This window comes from Dunckerocampus dactyliophorus, chromosome 14 (assembly GCF_027744805.1).
Source record: "Dunckerocampus dactyliophorus isolate RoL2022-P2 chromosome 14, RoL_Ddac_1.1, whole genome shotgun sequence".
NCBI lineage: Eukaryota > Metazoa > Chordata > Actinopteri > Syngnathiformes > Syngnathidae > Dunckerocampus > Dunckerocampus dactyliophorus.
In genome coordinates, this window is record NC_072832.1 from 11,237,024 (window position 1) to 11,259,490 (window position 22,467).

A 22,467-nucleotide genomic window follows, 5' to 3' on the forward strand; every position below is an offset into this window, starting at 1 on the left:
AGGCAACAACATGCAAAATTGCACTGCAATGTACGCATGCAATGTAGTGAGGGAACACTGTACCGATATTGTCCAGCACTTCATTACCAATACAGATATCAAATCGATACCAAGATAAGCAGCAGCTCTTTCCTCAAACTAATGTCAGGTCACATATTATGTAACACATGGCAACACATGCTTCTCTGATTGTGATGCCATTAGATGAATTTCACAAATAAACAAAGTTAACAATAAACACAACTACTCCAATAAGTAATGCAGGTTAAAGGAAAAGTGCCGTATTTATTTGAAACATTTCATCTCAACAAGTCATTAAAAATCATGAGCAGTTCAAGGAAAAAGACACCTTATTCCCCCCTTGCAGAACAAGTGCTTTCATTGGGAATTAAAGCTATTTTCTGAGACCCGTATAGATGCCACCTAACAGGATGCTACGTGCATACAGTTTTTATTGTGAAGGCTGAAAGTGTGCTGTTTTGTTATTGGGCTCTTGACGACTGTGTGGTGTGATACTGAGACAAAGCTGCGTGCCAAAAAAAAGTGCCTCCTCAGCTTCATTGCTGCTGTCCTTTCGTGTTAAGCTTGTTCACCGTCAGCAGACATCTTATTAAGACATTTTATAAAGACACATATTTACAATCTAAAGGCCAAAGAATTCCAGACCCGAACATACTGAGCTAGCAAACTTGTTGCTGTGGACCACGTTGTCATCACGGCGATATCATTATTGGCAGTAACGCCAATACAAATATGAATCGGTATCCTATTTTTATGCCATATCGACCAATATTATTGGAAATCCCTTGATGTATCCTTTTTCATATATTCACTGATTATCTATCAGTGGTAAAAATGCAAAGCGGAAGTGTTCGGGAACTACAGCAAGTACCGGTTGTATCATATTCCAGAGGCAGCTTGAAAACGTTGAGTCGCATAGAGCTTCAAAGTCTCTGCTTTTTCTCTTGCACAATCTGCTGGAATGAACATCAGCGCTTCATGGCATGGGTTTCCATTGCCAAGCAGCTGCTTGCAAGTCCTAATCTCCAAGCACAATGCCAAGCGGTGGATAAAGTAGTGTACGGCACGCCACCAGTGGACTCTAAAGTGGTGCAAACGTGTTCTGTGGAGTGATGAGTCCTACTTCTCTATGCAGAAGTCTAGGTTGCTAGATGCCAAGAGAGAGACTGCATTCTCATTACAATGTGTTAGGCTTGGTGGTTGAGAATGGATAAGGATACAGGCTCGTTTCCTGGAGGTTGCCTGAGTGAAGTGAAGAGAAATCTTCATATATTCATCGTCCACCTTCTACGGGAACATATCTGGGAAGACCTTTTTAGGATCTTGCATGACTGTGCCCCCCATGCACAAAGCAAGGCGCATAAAGGCATGCAGCCCTGACCTCAAGCCCATCAAACAAGGGTGGATTAAGCATCTTATCCTTAATAACGCAATGTGCAAGTCACATGTGTTCTAAATAAACAGACTTGTCTGTTTGCTTCCTTGGGAAAACAAACAGGAGTGGGGGAGGCAGAGCATATGCAGTGCTCTTGCTCGAGATCTTGAGAAGATTTAATTGGTGCCATCGTAGATTTGTCAGAGGATTCACTACTCTACGTGAGTAATAGCTCATACTGTATGTTTGTATGTCTATTGCTGCGGTTGTACCGTGCATTGTATCCAGGACTAATAAGGTTAGGACAGATGAGAAAGCCTCTGGGTATGTTTGTCCACAAATAAAACAGCATAGGTTCAAAGTTTCCATTAACTGGCATCAGTGGTCACTGCAGCCGTGTTTATCTTAAAAGGAGGAAAGTTGATTTTTATTAAAAAAAATCAACAAGCACGAGCAGGAATGAATGTGGACACCGGCAGGTGCATTACACAAATTGTGCTTTAGCGGGTACCATGCAAGTGCCTCCAATATTCAATACAGCACTTGAGGACCTGAAGAAGATTTGCAGGATTAGAGGTTGTAAGCCGGGCCAGCTCGATATATTGATTGTCTCCACACTGAGAGCAGCATTCAATTTCCCAACAATTAGATGCACCTGAAGGTTAATATGGTGCTCTGTTAATCTGTTGTGTTTGTGTTACCAAAACTAACACTGCCTCATTCTCCCTTGTTTTTTTCTTGTTTATGTTGGTGTGCATACAGTTCAGTGGCGTCACAAGTGCCATCTGTTTGGCTGACAGGTTCAGATCTCTGGCAGGGCATCCACACTGACATAATGGAGGTCACAGAGTAATTAATGATGCCAAGACACTGATGCATCAGCGGGATAGACTGCCTCTCATAATGCGACTTGGTGTGCACTTTGGATCATTTCTTGGCAACATTAAATGAAGTAAGTCCCCACTCTGACCTTGTAGCCACACTCACTTCCCCCATGGCCGCAGTATGTTTTTAATAAGGGTGCCTTTCATGCCTAGTGGCAGTTTGCTTTCCATCCAATCCTCCTGGCTGATTTTATATTCGGAGGACGTTGTGGGTCTCCTGGCCGTATGAGAATGAAATTTCTCTCCTGGGATGTGTGGAGATGTCTCTGGTGTGGCAAACACTGAGCGCTGAGAGGCAGGGATGACAGCAACATTACATGGTTGAAATGAAACCCCACACAAGCCTATCTAGTTTTATTCACAAGAAACCATGACGTGCCCCTCATTGGATTTTGTCTCACTGCAAAGCAGAGGCAATTCCAAGTTACAAATCAGGGGCAATTGAGAATGATGGGATCAACACAAATGTAACGTGATAAAGCATCTGTAGCACATGTTCATTTTTTAAAGCTAAAGCCACAGCCAGTCACCGACTTCATACATTCTAATCTGGCAGAGCGAGATACTGACCAACAAGAAAAGAGATTAGAGAGTGCTCTTTTTTGCTGCCTTCTGCTATTTTAGAGGGAAACAAAAAAAAAAAAAGAGGAAGAGACAATGACTGCAATGTCCTTCATGCCTATCTTTTATGAGAGATAATGTCTGTAGTTACAAGGACAAAGTTCCTCTAACTTCTCCATCAAGGAGCACTTTTATGTCAAAGGGGGTATTTTTCAGCCGTCAGAACTGGAGTGACAGTTCTTTCTGAGAAAAATGAGAAGTGTCTTGCGCAGAAGCAACCACTGTGAGTTTCACTGCAAGCTATGCAAGAGAGGGACTATGAAGGGAGCTCATGCGTTATCAAAGTCTGTCAATTATATATTTCTTACATTTCTATTATGATATGATGATTCTCTACCATATACCATGGAACTTCTAAATTAGCCTCAGTTCGGGCGTAAAAGCATGAACTCTGCACAGTTTTTGCTTAGTGGTTACGGTTCCGTTTACAGTCAAACTTGACATTTTGTACGCCACACTTTGTGTATTCGGTTTTCATCAAAAATGTTCGCCAGAATTTTGCCTTGGTTTTCATACAGTACAGCAGGTAACAAACTAGTCCGTTTGACCTCTACTGTACCGTTCCGCAAAGTCGGGTGCCCAAACAAAGCACCTTATGCGTTGCTGACTCGCTGTCCGTGCATTTTCTATTGAGTATGGCTGCTAAATAACACACCATGGGGCCAAACAAGTTGCAAGTGTCACCAATCTGATGAAGACGGTGAGAAACACTATTGAATTCCATCTTGTCAGGATGAAGTCCACATCAACAATAAGTCGCATCCATTTATCATTTATAAATGTTTTGCATTGTTTTTTAATGCAAAACTATAATTATGCTCTATAAAATATAGTTCATTTTAATAATTTGATTTTAATTCTTTTTAATTGTGTTAATAAAAATTAAATAACATGAACATGCATGTTAGGTAAATTGGCGACTCTAAATTGCCCATAGGTATGAATGTGAGTGTGAATGGTTGTTTGTCTATATGTGCCCTGCGATTGGCTGGCGACCAGTCCAGGGTGTACCCTGCCTGTCGTCTGAAGTCAGGTGGGATAGGCTCCAGCATGCCCCCGCGACCCGAATGAGGAAAAGCGGCATAGAAAATGGATGGATGGATGAACAATAATAACAACTATAATAATTACATTAATATTGATTTGTCAGTTCCAGTGACCCTCGGCAATTTTCTACCAAATTAATCACTGTTTATAGAAAAAAATAAACAAAACACTGAAGTCTTAACTTTAATGAGAAATGGAATTGAAGGCGGTTGACGTCAAAGATGTGTCCCACATGTTTTATATTTTAACATTCTTAACTGTCGCCCAACTCTAACTTTGATAACAAGGGATGACTGCAAAAAAAAAGCAAAACACAGGCACAGAGCTGACCAAATGTACACTGACGTCTTGCGTGAGGTCACGCATGAAGGTTGTTTTGCGCCATATTTTTTCCAAAGATATGGATCAGATTGAAAAATGTACAACCTCAGGGGATTCTGCTTCAGAGGTTCCACAAGGTTTTCATCAGACATTTTTTTTCAGCAACTCTGGCATCACTATTCATAGTCACCCATTCTGTTTGAAAATCCTTTTGGGTCAACATTTTGGACTGTTTGCATTTCACAAAGGTGACATTACGGCAATCAAGTACACTCACTAAAGCCAGTAAACACACATTATACAAAAATGTGTCCCCCCCCAGAAGAGCTAAGCTAATCTCCAATCAGTGTGAAAAGGTTACAGTAATCTAAATCATTTTTTGTGCTTGATTTGAGTTGTTTTCACCTTCACGCTCCTTCACTGAGCACTGTAGTCACCTCCACTATAGCTGATGTTGCACACCTGAGAGATGACATTGGTTGTTTCACTGCATGCTTGTACACAAGCTCCACTGGCTGTGTATTGCATGAGATGTACACACAGAAATGCCACTAGTGGCCAATAGTTTAGTCAATATTTCAATAAGATTGACTATGGTACTTTATTGTCGTTTAATGGTTCCCTGTGATAGATGACAGAAAGCCAATGACTCATCTGGATGCTGACATCATACAGTATATGATTCTTTTCTTGACGTCACATCATCACTTCCTTTTTTTTTTTTTTTTTACCATAGGGGAAATCTAACATTGCCGTGTCTATATCTAATTCAGTCTGCAGGGAGGCAGTAACTGTAACATCTAATCCTATCAGCAATTACAATGCTGATGGCCTGGACCTTCAATTTTTACTTCTCCTGTACAAATGCTAATTTAAACCATTAATTTAAGCTTGCACTATTCTTTCACTTCCATTTTCTCATCCCCCCTGGTGGCGGATGGAGAAGCGGTTGGGGGTAGTGCCTCAGTAATTGGAGAAACCTTCTGAAACATGCAGATGAAGCAGGGTGGGAAGGGAAGAAACGAAAGCGGGATACAGACTAGATTCCTAATTATCAGTTCCCCTTTCTCCCATTCTCCCTTTCTTACTCTGTCAGAGTCATACAGCCAGAGATGCCCTCTCCGCCTGCTGCCCTCCACATAATTAGCACTCAGTGTAGAAGGATGAGGGTGGATTGACGCTCGCATAAGGCTTGAGTGAGGAAGGGGTGGATGGCAGGGGGGTTCACAGGGAAGCGGAGGCTTTGATGGGAGAGTTAAGAGCACTGTCAGCACACTCACTCCGACATATGTTGCAATGAAACAAACTGTCAGCTGACACCCAAGCCGAGCACTCTGTACATGTCATAGTGTGAAATAGAAAGGAAAGCAAGCAAATGAAAATCTGAGGAAATATTACAGTACTACTTTAAAAAGTCAACTTTAATGAGGTGACACTGATTTCTTTCCAAGTGGCAGGAGGGTGATGAAAAAAGGTTGTAGGAAGAGCCCCTGGCAGCACACTACAGAGAAAGTGGCTAGAACCCAGTCATTAGTAATTAAGTGTATTAGACCACATATAGGTTCACCTGCATAATCTTATGAAACATCCATTTCTTCCATCTACAGCCGTCCCTTGCCACTTTTCCAATTTTCACTCGATCACGGTTTTTCAACAAGAAATTAATAAATCATTTAGCAACAGGAGGGTGGCAAAATAATAGAAACACGTCTCAGTATAATAAAGTACAGTTCTGCAGCACTGCAAGCTACAAATGCAATAAACACAATGCTTTCCCTTTGACAGTGTCAATCAAAAGTGAGCCTTATTATTTTTTAAAAACATCAAACTTGGATACAGCTCTTGTAGATCTCATTAAACTGTGCACATCAACTTATTCTCATACCCCAACGCCGAAGCGTGCAATGTTGCTTTCCTTTTTTTACCAACGCACCTGTTCAGACAAACCTCAGACTTTTATTGAACTTCGTGGTAAAGCCAGAATTAATTAGACACGCAGTCTCATTTGTCATTATACAGTGAGAAAGTCAATGTAGGACAGCCGGAGGGTGAGGGACAACTTCCAACACTGCAAATACGCTTCTGTTTATTGCCTGATTGCGTTCCGGTAGTGAAATGTTCTATTAGAGTTCTCTTTAATGTTTAACAATTCCTTTGGTTTTTATCGTCTGTATTTCTATGATTTGCATCTCACAAAATTCTGTAACATTTTTTACATCCGAACCGCTTCGGGCACCGTTGCAAATGTACTCATTTGGCACAGACAGTGTGTCCCATACATTCATTTATATATAGATGCCGCTTCCTGTTATAGCCCGTTCAAAATCTTTATAATGGGACTGTCTGTGAATGTAGCTTGTCATTACAACATCGTACAGCAGGTACGGTGTGCATCTCACACACCTCATACGCATCTGGTCTGTCAGAGAATAAGAAAACATAGCAAATTACAGGATGACATCATTAAGTCATTCACCCACCCAGGTAACCACCATCACCACAAATAGATGTCCTGTACTGTGGGAAACACTGACCAGTATCAGTTAATAGCTAAACGCTACAAAACTCTACATATTATTAAAAAAAAGATAGGTCTTTATTTTTCCATGTACGTCCATGTACATTGTACAGCAAAATTTGTCTCTGCATTTGACCCATCCTCTTGAAGAGCAGTGGGCAGCCATGGTTCATGGCCCGGGGACCGGATCCGGGTCGTAGGTCAGCATCTTGGTCAGTGAAGCATGTGTAGGCGAACAGAGGCAATCTGGGTGAAATGTCTTGCCCAAGGACACAACAGCAGTAAAGGATTGAGGAGGAAACCGAGAACCCTCTGCTTATTGGACTGCTGTACCTCTTGAGCCGCGGCGCCCATTATTATACTACATGTACAAAATATTTCCTTCTATTGATGCTATTAATTAGGCTGTTTTGCCATTTATCATCCACCTTGTGTTTTTGGTTGATATTTGTGCTACCTTCAGACAACCTGTTCACATCAGATTTCATTGAAAAATAATCAATTTTAATGAGTACAAAACATATTGGTCAGAAATGCAGTAATCTCTCATTCATTGCAGTTAAGTGCTTCCAGACCCACAAGTCATCGATATTACACTGCATCATGTCTTCTGAATGCGTTGCATTAGTATTTTTGTTCATTTAGCAATTTTATACTTCAAAATGCTTAATATAGACCAAGAATACTTATAATTTGCTTAAATATGCATTTAAAAAAAATAATAATACATACAAAGACTCCAAGCTAGTAAGTAAGCAAGCCAGCTGGCAATGACACAGGAGACATGGCAGGGCGGCACGAAGGAGATTGATTGACAATGGTCTACAGCCAATCAGGATGCAGAAGACAATGGATGGTGCAGACAGACGAGGGAGGGAAGAGAGAGAGAGAGAGAGAGGGAGAGAGAGAGAGAGAGAGAGAGACTCAACTTCCAACAATGCAATTCTCCTTAAAGGGCCAGGCTTGGCCTGTAACAGCGTTCATACGCTGTAAAAAAAAAAAAGAAAAAAAAGAAAATTGCACACAAAAAAATTTTGCAAAACAGCGAGTCTGCGAAAGGTGAACCGCGACAGAGCGAGGGAACACTGTATGTAACAAATATAACAACATTTTCATCCAGTATGTCCACAGCATGAATGTTTGTGGAGTGTGTTGCCGCGGGTCACTGTGGAGGCTTGCACATGCACATGGCGCCACAGTATGTTAAAACCTCCACAAGGACTGGTCCACTTTAACAATAAAAAAACCACATCCTTTCGAAAAGCCCATTCTCTCTGAGATGAGTCGAGAAGCAAGAAGCTGTGTAAAGAATTCTCGGCCAAGGAAAGTCACCTACCGCAGCAAATGGAGGCTCAGCGCTCGGTCTTTGCAGGGTGTCGCGCTGCTCTTATCAGCCCACCACGGGGCCATGGAGGGGTAATAGGATTGTGGCTCACAGAGAAAGTGGCATGCTCGCTAAGCAGGGGAAGCTGGGGCACATGTGCGGTTGTCCAGCATCATCAAAGTAGAGAGGAGCAAGCGGGAGGATGCCGAGTTCTCCTCACTCCATAAAATAACCCTGTTAAATGGAAAACTTTGGAGGGTCAGTGGGAATCTGTTCCACCAGTATCTGTCTTAACGACCCGGATATAACCCGTAATCCTGCAGCCAAGAAAATGAATAGCTAGCAGTTACAGAAAAATGCATTTTGTGTGAAATGGAGGCTGTTCGGAGAGGCAGCAAAGAAAAGAGGATGGTGGTTTTAGAGTTTGTAGTCAGTGTCTGACTGTCTGAGTTCTTCCTTGGCTGGCTGAGTCCCAGCAGCGGCACAGCATCCATTTTGTGTTTGAGAAGATGAAAGGAGCACTGGGCCGAAACTGGATGGGAGGGGGTGGTAGCCATGCACATTCAGCTTTGCTGACTTAGGCAAGCACTGATGAATAATTACTTCAACAGTCTGATTCTCTAAGGATGACATGATTTCGATGGCACAGGGTTTGCCCATCTCCTTTGAGTGCAACTTAATGGATACAGTTGTTTAATAAATCAACCTGGATTTTTTTTTGGGGGGGTGGGTGTACTCCTACGGAGATTCCCAATAAATTTGTAACAGTCCACAGATATTGACTTTAGTTACATCAGTGCAAAGTGGCAGGAACCCCACAGGTACTGGAGAACCAAAATGACAATGCTGCAAGGTTTTTATAGCATGGAGTATGTCAGTAAGTAGGGATATAGTGAAGCTTAAGGGTTATTCCCAAGAAGGAGGTTTGCTGTTTTTCTCTAAAATGAGTTAAGAGTCTTCATCTTGAGGGCTAAAAAGCAAGACATCTGGAAGATTGTAAAAAAAGGAGCGTTTCCATATGCTGGCAATGCTGGATGTTTGTTTACTGTGACAGAAAATCATGAGAGATCGGCATGATTGGGTATTATTGGCAATTTAGTATGCATCCAAACACTGAGACAAGCCTTGAGTTTTTGATTATACATAAGAGCCACCTCATCTGCATACTGCATCGCCTGTCTTATTTAGTTTGATGGATGATGCTGTTTATCGGTCACACTCCCATCAGGACAGTTTCATTAATTTCACACATGCTGGATTATGACAGCTGCTTGCTGATTCCAGGGAAGCTTAATTTGATGTCTGGATATTTAAATTCCTAACAACATTTGTAAATAAAAAAAAAAACAGCTACAAGTTTATCACTTTGAGATGAAGACTTCAACAGCATGGGTGACCAGATGGAAGCCATAATTGTGAACTCTGACGAGAACATCACATTTGCAATAACATATTTCCTTTATTTGCCGCACTAGGATTTGTACATGGTTGTTGCGAGTTATGTAGGGCAGGGGTGTCAAACTCGTTTTCATCGAAGGCCACATCACAGTTATGGCTGCCCTCAGAGGGCCACTTGTAACTGTCAATATATATGAATATAAATATGAATATAACTGCATATTATTACGCAATTGCACACGCATTTTCATATTATATTTTTGCTAACAAATTGATGGATAACTTGCTTTGAAATGAGAAGTGTGGTGAGAATGTCAAGGTGACAAGCAGACATTCAAGTATTTATTTTTGGTCACAAAAAATGCTTGGAATATCTTGTAGCATGACCAGATAATATTCAAGTTGAGAAGAATGTACGCAGTGCAATTTCTCCATCAATCTTTATCCTCAGTGATGGTGGTAATAGTTGAACATCCATCCATTTTCTACATTTAATACCAAAAGTGCTGCCAATATTGTGTTACTCCTCTTAGAGCTATGATGTTCATTTTCGCTCCTACGGTGATGGCTTCTGTTTTCCTCGGTGCATTTCAACCAGAAGAGCCTGCCTTACACTTGTGAGATATAATGAAGTGCTCAGAGTAAATTAATAAACAATGTTATCCACTCTGAGTAGCTTCGAATGAGGCACACACTGTTGTCATCTGCAGTGTACGAGACCTGTACGTACTGCATGACCACAGCATGTATTCATCTGATCTGAAACAAGTTCTCAAGTGAGTCTCGTGCTTATGGACCAAAACAACGTTTTCAATTAATTTATGGAAGCGAGTACGTAACCACAGAACGCCGCAATTTTGAACACCATAACTCGAGGACCACCTTTATTATTTAACAAATGGTCAGGAGTGTCGGTAGTGGGTGAAACACCCACACATAAATAGAACACCCAACACAACACTCCACACGGACACAGCACCCTTAAGCTGACTACAAGTGTTACTAGCTACAAGTGTTCAGTTGGTTTGAGGTGACGACTGTTGGCAGGTCACTCCATTCTGTGTACTCCCAAATTGTGGAAACAGTCTTTGAGAAACACCTCTCTGGTGGGGGGCAGGCTTTGTTATATCGGAATATAAATATGGACCCAGTCCCAGAATGTCATATGGGAGCAGCTTTAATGATGACAAGTCTAGTTTTTCCATTGATGGAGAGGCTGCCCCACATCATCACACTAGAGTAAGACACCTGATTATCAGCATCAATACAGTAGTCATTAGCAGCAACAGAACAAGCTGTTTGGCATCGGCAGTGAAGATTTGACACAATTTGGACAAGAGCACAAAGCACAAACTTAATTTAAAGAGGAAAAAAAAGAATTTCTGCAACGGTCCATAAGCCACAGGTGTCTACTTTGTAACATGCATAGTACACGGAAAGATGTTGCGGGGTATGACGGAGCCTATCCCGGCTGACTTTGTGTGAGAGGCAGGGTACACTCTGGACTGGTCGGAAAGTTGTTATACAGAAAGATTTTTTAAACTTTTTATTAAATAAATGCCTTTTTCCGAACAGCGTATGTAATATGGCTAGTTAAACAGTAGCCTACCAGAAAAGTCATTCATTGCCGTCTTCATCCTCCTCCTGGGAACTAAAACCACTAAAGTCATCTTCTTCAGCATCACTGAACAGCCTGACACACACTTTGTCAGTCTCTAGCTCTCTTTTGTTGTCGCTCTTAGTGTACTTTTTTCTCGAGGCAAATTAGCCCTTTAGCTTAAGCTACCGTTTCATCACGCAGTAGTCAAACAATTTCGAAACCCGTTAGCGATATTGGATTTTTTGACAGACTATAGGGAAAGACCAATAAACCAATACTGCCGGCACTCAGTGTTCCTAGCGTTAGCGCCGATGATGAGACATGAGATGCTTTTTTTCCCCATCCGAATTCAACATCTGCCGTGGTCCAAGCAGTCCAAACAGAAACTGTAGTAATTCTACACTTGATCAAACTTAGATAAGATTTGTCAAATCAAAACACGATCACTGCGTAAGACTTCAAAATCTGATATTAGCATCCACTTCACTCTTCCATTTCACTACTTCCTGAAGCTGCACCCTAACCCTCATCACTGTATAAGTCACAGGGTTCAAAGCATGATAAAAAAGTAGCAGTTTATACACCCTAAAGTACGATACTCTGGTTGCCAGTCAACAGCAGGGTACAGATAGTACTACTATAATACTAACGTGCATGTTTTTGTCATGCACTAAGCTACTGTGCTGCCAAATTGGGCATCTTTTAAAACGGAAATAAACAGGTTATCCAACTGTATAAAACATGATGTAAGTTTGTATTACCAAAAAAAAAAAAAAAAAACAATTGAATTCAATTGTCTTGAGAACCCAACTGTATGTGTAGTGGGATCACTGAATTTGTCCTTGTGTAAATGACAAGCACATCTGCTTTCACACTAGTGGTGTTGATAAACTTGCATGAAATTACACACACTAAGATTGTAAGCGTCATGTCATATATGCGTCACAAAGGACACTCCTTCTGTTTATTCTGCATTTTCTGTTTCCCAATTTATTTCCTGACAGGCCTGATGAGATAATGTGACGAGTGCTACAAGATGGTTGTCAGGATGAGACGGGGGGCTTTCTTCTGGGTGTCACTAGGCAGCTATCAGGGACTGTGATCTGGCTGAGAGCAACCCCCCTTCTCAGAGAAGGTCAATAGCCCGGACACTGACATAGAACATGTTTTTGTTCAGTGAGTGACACTGGCACGCCACACATATTGTTGCAGACACATGAATGTCTCAATGACAAAATGGCTTTCACTGGCTGGATACTACTAAATAGACACTTAAAATGATCTCAATGTTGCTATTAAAGGAAGAGGTGGTGTTGACACTGTTATTTCTGGCATGTACATGACAGCTCCTAAAATAGGTGCAAGGGACAGGTAATACATTATAATACATACATACATACATAAAACCCTTTATAAAAGGGAACAGAGTGTGTATATTTTACAGTATTCCAAAGCTTCTTTAAGTGACATTGAACAATGTGTCTCTCCAGTGAGATGTCTGTCACGGTACGGCGGACTACAATAGTCTTGCAACAACACAATTTTTGCTCTTTGTAGTGATGTTTCTGCCTCTCTTTACTCTGTCTTATACTCCCTCTCGTCATCCTTTCTTGTTTGTGTTCTTGTCTCTCACGGTGTCTTTTCTTTCATGTGCATGAAGTCGACATACTGCACTTAGTCGCAGGGTGAGCTTACGCTTCAAGTCACACAATCCTGTTAGAAACTGGCACAATTTTGTCCATTTGATGCCAGTCAAAATATTACAGTCTGTTCGCGGATAAAATAAGCATTGGGCACAATGCATGCCATAATGAGGCTTGTTTATACATCTTCATGGTGCAGGGAGTATTGGAGAGATGCCATATTGGTTAAGCACCCAAATCTGTCCACTTTTCATGCGCATGTGTGTGTTTGAGCTCCTACTGGAAGCAGAAGAGTAAGACAAGGATGCTCTGCTGACAAAGTTATTGGCGTTCCAAATATGAGCCAACATCCTGATCAGGATTCAGCAAGTGTCCTATGTATCCGAGGCTGACGTCTGTTCAGGACCATCAATCAGAGCTAAATGGCAGATGGTCCTCTCCGTGGCCAGGCAGGAAGTGCTCTAACACAATCGCTGCAGCAACACAGGGAGCAGTCTACCTGCTGATAATCCATTTACGCACAGACAAAGCTGCTTTAATCTCCACCACCACCCTCCCCCCTTCTGCACACAACAAGGCCACTTTCCATGCTGAAGAATCACTGATCCACTGCACACATTACACAGGATGACAGACCATGTTATAGTGACTACTTAACCACATCCACATATGGCAAACAGCTCATGGACAATGAATTTGCATAAAGCACTTAATTAAAAATCATATAACTGCCATTGTTTCCTCACTGGTTGTGCCTTTGTTAAATCACAGTGCACCCAATTAGAGTGATGAATTTATTTATTGCAAACCACTGCAACGGTATGTAAACGCAATAATGGCTTCTGTGCATACTTGATCCTAAAAAAGTACATACTGTACAGTACACATGGACAGGGAATCTTATTATCTTACAATCCAAATCATAAAGTGATGTTACAGGGTTTCATCAGATGACAATGACATTTTCTTTACTCATACTGAAGAGAAAAAAAACATATTAAAACCTGTGTTGTGCATAGAAACGATAGAGCTAGTCTAGGCAAAACCAGGCACAAAAACAGACATTCGACTAACGCATACATTTGTAAGAAACCAATGGAAACCCTTTAAGCTTACAGTTTCTCTAATTTAATACAAATTTTACAGTTCATAATTGAGTTGGAGATGCTAATGAGAAAAGCTAGACTCTGAGCCAGACTTGGAGGTGTGTTAGGTCAGGACTTTGAGTTCCCACAGGGTGTCATTAGATAAGCAGATCAACTTTGACTGAGCTCTGTTGCCAGGATGTTGCCACTGATTAGGCTTCATTAAACAACATAGACTTATTTGGGCTGAGCGGGAGGATGCTGGAAGAGCAGTCTGTTCCACTGACACTGTGCCCATAGTAGCCCCTGCTTATGAACACATCTGTTCAGGAGTTTGAATGACGCGTCCTCATTTCTCAAAGTATGGACACTGGTGTTCTCCAGGGAGGATGTGTCACAGTCCAACGCAAGAAGGAATATACAATTAGTGTGGAGTAGTGGAGTTGTTTCACCACCATGAGGCAGCGGCGAGGGGTGGGGGGCAGTCATGAAAGAGGCCAGGTGCAATATCGCATCCTTCCTGTCAGAGCGCTTTAAAGGAGCGCAGAGGAAGAGCGTTTAGCTCCAAGGGACGCATGTGGAATGCTGACCACAGGTTAGAAGAATCGACTATTCAGTGTGCGTCACTTCTATGTGCCCTATCGTGTCTGGGAGGTATCTGCCAAGTAAAACTGTTGCCAACATCTTCTGAGGTGCTTGGAATACTGACAAGTGAAGTCAGGTCTAGAGGAGGAGGCCTGACCTTGATCACGAAAACTGTGCTACAGCTATCTAAAGAGATGAAACATGAAGTAGTATGTCATGTGAAAAGATAAAATATGTACCTCTGCTTTGCCACCGCACTTTTAGCAGCCCTATCTTCATACATAACGGCTACAGCATTACATAGCAACACAATGTGATACAATGTATCATAACCACTAGGGATAATGCATTTTTGCAGAGTACGAGCATGAAACGAGTACAGATCGTTATTATCTGTAATCGTGATGAAGGAAAATTCTCATTGGGTAACTGCTTATGTATTTACTATTCACGCTCCAAGTACAGATACATATTTAGATGGGTGAACAGAGATACTATACAGATAGTGGTGTACTTGAACATCCATAATAACCACTCCACACAAGAATGCAACATCAAATATTTTGCTTTAAGTATATAAATCCAGCATCATAAGGATGACCATATTTTGATTTCAAATGCTTTGATTTGATTGATTTAATTTGAAAACTAGGACACTCTGGGCCTGGCGATACTCAAATGATACTCCAAGTTTACACAAAGATGCCTTATAATTTCAGTACATTGAAAGTATGCCTCCTTTGTACGGATAGAAAAGTGTTATATTATTACAAAATACAGTAATCCCTCATTTATCGCAGTTAATTGGTTCCAGACCTGACCACGATTGAATTTCCGCAAAGTAGGGTTCGATATTAATAAACGGAATAGTTTCATAGTGTGCAAGGATGCTTCGATTAGGGCTTTATGCTGCCAATTCCGATACTGATCATCCATGAGTGAGATCGTCCGATACCAATCACATGGATTAACTGTACATTTTTCAATTTATTTATGATGAGTGCGATTGGTCAGAGACACCGTTAGACCATTCCGAGGGCCCCTAATAGGTAATTATTAAAAAATTAACGTTTGGGCGGATTGTCTTTTTTTGTATGAAACCATTTTTGTACTATTTGACACAACCCTGATTTTGGAGTAATATGAATACATGGGAAATAAACTGCTCAATAATTATTTTTTTTAACTCAAGATAACAAAATTAACATAATAAAGTAATACAAATAATAATTATTATATTATTAAATTATTAAATTATTATATTATTAAATTAAGTAGAAATCTGTCTTGCTCAATTTCAAACACAATAAATTCAGTCTCCATGTTTTAGGGGTCTCCAACTTTCATCACTATTAGAGCTGTCAACTACCTGTGTTTTATTTATGATTGGCAACATTTAAAAAGTGTGCACTAGCTTATTTAGAGTACCATGCAGAGCTACACTCAAACAGTGTGGCCATTGTCTTTGTTATTTTGTGCTCATTTGTCATTATATGAAAGGCATAAAGTCTGAATTCAACACTTATAATAAAAAACTAGTAAGAGTTGAAGCAAATATTCTTTGAGCCTTTGTGAGCTACTCAAAATCACCCAGCAAGATAGGAAACCCCTGTGATAGATCATCATAAGGCTGGACACACGATGTGTTTATGTTCATGAAACAACTACACATAAATAGTGTTTTGAAGACAAGATATAATTAGTATAATGACAACAAGAGAGTGAGGTTGTTCAGTGACACTTGAAAAAGTTGGTACGTACCCCGTGAATGCGATACCCACCTGTGGCTTCCTCGTGGGACAAAAACGAGCTCCAAACTAACCGCATTGCTTGTTCGTTTTAAACACAAAATGCTTTTTTACTGATATGTTATGCTCTTCCTAAAACGTAATCCTTAACCACTGATGGCAAGTCAGAGTGGCATATTGGTATCATGTCTGCCATGGCAAGACACGCCAGGACTCGTCTGTTAATTGGTTAGTCGACATTTTCTTGAAAAGGTGTGTTCTTCCGCGTAGGAGCAAAAGGTCTCGGAAGGCATCACTACAAGCACTTTATGCTGCAAATTGCACACATTAGGACAATCCAAAGACCTCAAAACATGGGCCTGACTTGTGTTTTCTATGTATAGGGAAACATCACATGGTGTCCTTTCTCAGTACTTTCTGTCCCTGCTGGGAGTTCCCGGTGTTTGTCCCCCATTGATTAAAAGACAAGTTAACAGCTTGCACTAACATTTCAAATCTCTGATGAGAAGAGTGCTGCATTCAATAACCACCCTCTGCTCTCAGAACAGAGTGCTCTCTGGTTGTTACATAAAGGCAGAGTCTTTTTGTACTTCATTGATATTTTTTCTTACAACGTCAATATCAGCCATTTATCAATTTAATGCAACACAGATCCAGTGGGAGAAAAAGGAAGAGCATGGTTCTTCTTACAGGTTTTGCCCTTTAACCACTTGAAAAATGCATGCCCTTTTAAAAAAAAAAAAAAAAAAAAAATGAATTTACCTAAATGTGTGAAAATACCTTTACTGCGGCCTTGCGACAGCAGACACAAAGTTCTTCTAGGAGAGTAGTCATCTGTGTTCTTAGGTTCTCTGGGTTTAATTGTTGGTACTGTCCAAAGTAGCATCTGTTGTTGTACTGTACATTAGCTTGGGTATATTGTTCATTATGCCACTACCTCAATATACAATTTATAGTATAATAATAATAAAAAAAAAATACTCTGATATGTGTATGCCTATGAGCTATGCTATGGTTTGAAATAGACTTCTTTTTAAAATGTATCAGTTGCATTGGGTGTATTTTAGGGATGAGCCGAACACTCGTTTCAGACGTAATGCATTTTTGCCGAAGATGAGCATGAAACAGGTACAACTCGTCATTACCCGTAATCATGATGATGGAAAATCCTCATTGGGTAACTACTTATGTATTCACTCTTCACACTCTGTGACTGGCCAGTTACGCAGAAACACATTTTAATCACATTGTATCAACCAAAAATACACAGGTTTATTTAATATGAAGAACTTGTGTTAATTTAACTCAGTTGTTTAAGTTGCCACCAAAGCAAATCATCTGTGTGCAACCAATGTCCACTACTGAATTAAGTAACTCCAATATGGGTACATCCCGGACTGGTCGGTCGCCAGTCAATCGCAGGGCACATATCGACAAACAACCATTCACACTCACATTGATCATGATGATGCACTCCCTATATGGATAAAGACCTGGAAAGACATCTCCCTATGACCTTAAGTACCTGACAAGGTCAAGCATATCGCATCTAGTATAAGACACACATATTTAGACTCATTGGAGAGCTTTCACTTAGCAACTGAATACAAGTGGACTCTTTTTAGTAAGGATGATCCACTTTTACTCTGTCACTCTTAACCCTCTAAACCTTTAAGAGTACTAAGGTCTGGTAGCTGTGTGTAAAGCCCAATTATTCAGCTGCAGTGGCCAAAAAAAACAAGCACAGAGCACTCTGTGCCCTCTGCAGATAGAGAAAACAACTTTTGAGACAGTAGCAGGGGATTTACCATTACTGCAGTACCTCATTTGTGTTCAACACTTATTGAGAACTTATGAGAATACGTAGTGATGCATACTGTATGGCCAGACCAAGGAAGAAAATCAATCTGCACCCCAGAAATATCTATATAATTGCTCCATGGTGAATGTTGTGTCATTGAGTAGTGGATTTAATGAGCAGGAGAGCAAAAGAGGCAATTTTCCAGCACTAACTCATGTGTCTGTGGATGTTCTTGACTGCTCTCTAATGGATAAATGGGTGACCAAATGCAGCCCGACTTGGAAACGAGCTGTTCCCCGACTCCACTATTAAAAGCCGAAAGTGAGATTAATCACTGTTGCCAAGGGAGATGATATTCTTTGTTTCTTTAAATATATAGCCTTTTTTACAACAAAGATCATAGGGGTATGGCACCACAAAGGCTAGATAGTAGGGAACTAGAGGTGTGAATAGAAATGGTTGCAAAACCATGTCTTGTCAGGAGGCTAAGCAAAGGTTGAAAGTGTACACTGACCTCTCTTAGCCAGTCTGATCTGACTCACTCCCTCTCCCTGCGGTTTTGAACAGGACTCATGGTGTTTTTGAATATTTCATGGCAGCCATCCCAAAGCTGACAGTGATGCCGGCCACACTTAACACCTAAATGTGTGTCTAGTGGGCATTAGGGCAGGGAGAAGAGGGGTGTTAAGATTTTTATGGATGAGCTCCAACCCATAACATGGTACAGGGTTTCCCCTGGGATTTTTTTTTGAAGCTGTGGTGGTGGGCTGCATGGGAGGGCGAACTGCCACAGTTGTGTTGTGCCTGCACATTTTTTAATGACAATTTTTCATGACTTATTCATTACATGATTTCAAATTTTTCAACAACCAGCAGAACATGAACAGAGAACATTGCAAAACTGTTACTAAGAGGTGAAGCGAACATTCTTCTAGTGTGTTTGGGAACAGTAGTCTTCAATGAAGGTAAAAGTAACCTTAAATGTTCATTTAGCCCTTTTATTCGTCATTTATATGCATTTGGAATTGTTGTATGCATGTAAAACTATAATTATAAAACTATAAAAACATGTCTTGATCATTTTTGAGAGTCAACTGCAGTTGCCATTCTGTTCGTTAGTTAATAGGACACTAACAAGGAAGGACGTTTTCTGAATATAAAAATATATTAAGAATACACATGGAGTCACGCAGTGTATTAATAACACAACAAGGCTCACTCCATATTGTACACTAACCGGAGAATGCACGCAAACCGAGGCAAAATTGTGGTGTAAATCCTCGACGTTAACCAAAAAAAACAAGCCTGGTCGCTAACAGAGTTTCCACTGTACTCATAATTCTAGTATTATTACACAGCACAGAAAGCTCCCTTGTTTTAGTCTGGTGTCAAAAGTAAAGCTGCTGTCCCTTTACAATGTGTAACTAGATTAACAGAAAGTAGAACAGAGACCTACAATACCTACACTGAAAATGTGGGATGAGCGGTACTACCGAGCTGGATAAGAACTTGATTCGTCAAGTCAAGATTTTATAGTCTTGTCATGAGCGTATAAAAGGGCCGGTGTCAGCAGCCAATGACCAATCACAAACATGAACAATGTACCAGCAGGTAAGCGGCTTACTCCACTCAGGGCAAAACAACCATTTATATTAAGTATGAGGAATATAAAGACATTATACTTGCTTAAGTAAACACGGTTGCAGCTGTTAAATGCAAGCGAGAAGGCTGGCAGAAAATTGCCAACTATGTGAATGTGTATGTTTGCCACATCATTAATGAACAAATACAATACAACTGCAATACATTACTTCTTTATTTTAATAGTGTAGTTCACCTTTGTTTTTTTTGTTTTTTTTAAATCCTTTCAGTCATGGCGAATATGAGAGCCAATAAAAGCAAACATACGACCCCAGAAGCTGGCCGAGACAACCCAGTCTCTCCAACATTCCTCATGAAAATCATGAAAGAAAATCAAAAGAATTATGCTCTCAGCAAATGTTGTTTTGACACTCTTACGATCTGCGCCGATCTCCACAGGATTGTCAATGAATGGTAACCAAATTTTCACAGACAAGTGTTCGCTCAGTGGGCGGGGCTTTCATTGACTCTAGTACAGGTAAGACCAAAAATTTCACCCTTATGATAAGTAATAGTTGTACATTACCTTTCCTACCTTCCCTTGGCTTCCATAGACGTGCAACTGTTCAAACTTTTGTTCACACTAAACTTTATTAACCGAAACAAAATAGGCCAAAACATTATACGTTTTTCCACTCCCAATAATTCAACAGGGCATCATTCAATATCAACTGTGCTGCTGCGGGCTCCCCAGAGACAGCAAATCACACAGACTTATAATAGAGGAGACAAATCAAGTGTACCACAAGCCTCCAACCTCCAGCCCTACTTTCTCAAGGTTATTTTCAAAGATAGCTCATGGTTTGGTACAGTATGTGGGTTGGGCTTTAAGTAAGCCCTGCCACTAGAGACGTGGTGTAACCCTATGCAGTGGAAGTGAGGGGGCCTGAGAGGCCACGCAGCGACAGGGGGATAACTAACTGAAACCCCTGGGAAGCCTGGATGGGTTATGGTTTTTGTGCCAGCAGAAATAAAGTGAGGCCACGATAGTTCTGGCTGCATCATGCAACGCACATGCTAAAGAAGCTGTGGACTCACATGACAGAATTACAATGCTTACAGGTCATAAGATTAATCTTTCTGCAGTGTATGGTTGCCCAGGGAAGCCCGTGGGGAAAAAAAAATGCAAGAGATTACATCTCAAAGCTTGCTGAAAATAAAAAAGATTAATCTCTAAAGATATTTTTCCTCTTGGTGTGAGAAATATTTGTTAAAATCAGCCGTGCAACCCTGAGTGGTTAGCACTTGGCCGCATAGTCAGGAGATCAAAGGTTCGAATCTCTCAGTGTGGCGGGCGAACATTGTTTTAGGTTAATGTTTTTACTTTGAACCTTGACAAAAATAGCAATGCTCAGTTTTAATGACACTGTCAGAGACTTTTCATTTAATTGTGCATTGACAGCCTCCAGGCCAGCTTTGCAAATGTCATCACCCAGAAAGACAAAAGGGCTTAAAGAGGAAAAAGTCATCATACCGTGGATTACTAAAGTAGTTAGACACAATTAAGCTCTTGAGTGTATCGGTTATACAAGTATGTGTTTCATGAAGTACTAACCTGAAATATATGGGTTCTAGATGAGAACAGCCCTTCTAAGGACAGTTCTTTACATCAACCTGTCTTGCCTAAGGCTGAACTCGGGAAACATCCAGATGGCAAATCATCCTCTGTTCCTTTCTCTCCGCTTTGAATTATGCCCTTTCTTTCGGTTATATCGCAGCCTTCAGTGAACACTCATTGATGATTGTAATGCCAAACTAAAAAAAACAACGATTGTAATGCCAACTTAAAAAAACGAGTAGAGGAAAAATGAGTCAGTTTGTTGAAGCTACCCATTCATCTCGTCTGTCAATACAGTATTTACACTCTATTACTATATACCAAGGATGCCCAAAGTGCTATTTTCGGCCCGCGGCTGTTTTTTTTTTTTTTTTTTTTTTTTTTTTAAATCAGCCAGCAGCACATTCTAAAAATATAATCATTTTCGTTGGATAAAGTTTAAATATGAAAGAAAAAAGACTTTTTTAAATTTTTTTTTTACTCGTAATAGTATGAAAAGCAAAGAAAACAACAAAGTTGTCATTTTTGGAAAATGAGGTTAAAAAGTTGGGAATAAAGTGAATTAATAATGAGAATTAAGTCATAATTATCAGAAGATGAGAACATTTAGAAAAAGAAAGTTGAAATATTTGGAAAATTAAAAAAAAAAACAGCAGAAATGAAAAAACAGCTGTAATTTTACAAAGACAAAACACAATATGAACAGAAAAAGTTGTATCCAAATGGGAAAAAAGTCACAATTTTACGAGAATAATGTCGTAATATTATGAGGAAAAATAATCTCATTTTAGTAGCATGGAGTTGAAATATTAAAGAAAGTTGACTTCCAGAATGTACCCATCCAGACGGCACATCCAGATGATTCCACTTCGACCCTGGAACAGATTATTCATTCCATTCCATTCCATTTTCCTCCGCTTATCCGGGTCCGGGTCGCGGGGGCAGCAGTCTCAGTAGGGAAGCCCAGACTTCCCGGTCCCCGACCACCTCCTCCAGCTCCACCGGGAGGACACCGAGGCGTTCCCAGGCCAGCTGTGAGACATAATCCCTCCAGCGTGTCCTAGGTTTTCCCCGGGGCCTTCTCCCGGCTGGGCATGCCCAAAACACCTCACCAGGGAGGCGTCCGGGAGGCATCCGGACTAGATGCCCGAGCCACCTCAGCTGGCTCCTCTCGATGTGAAGGAGCAGCGGCTCTACTCTGAGCTCCTCTCGGATAACCGAGCTCCTCACCCTGTCTCTTAGGGTGAGTCCCGCTACCCTACGAAGAAAACTCATTTCAGCTGCTTGTATCCGCGAT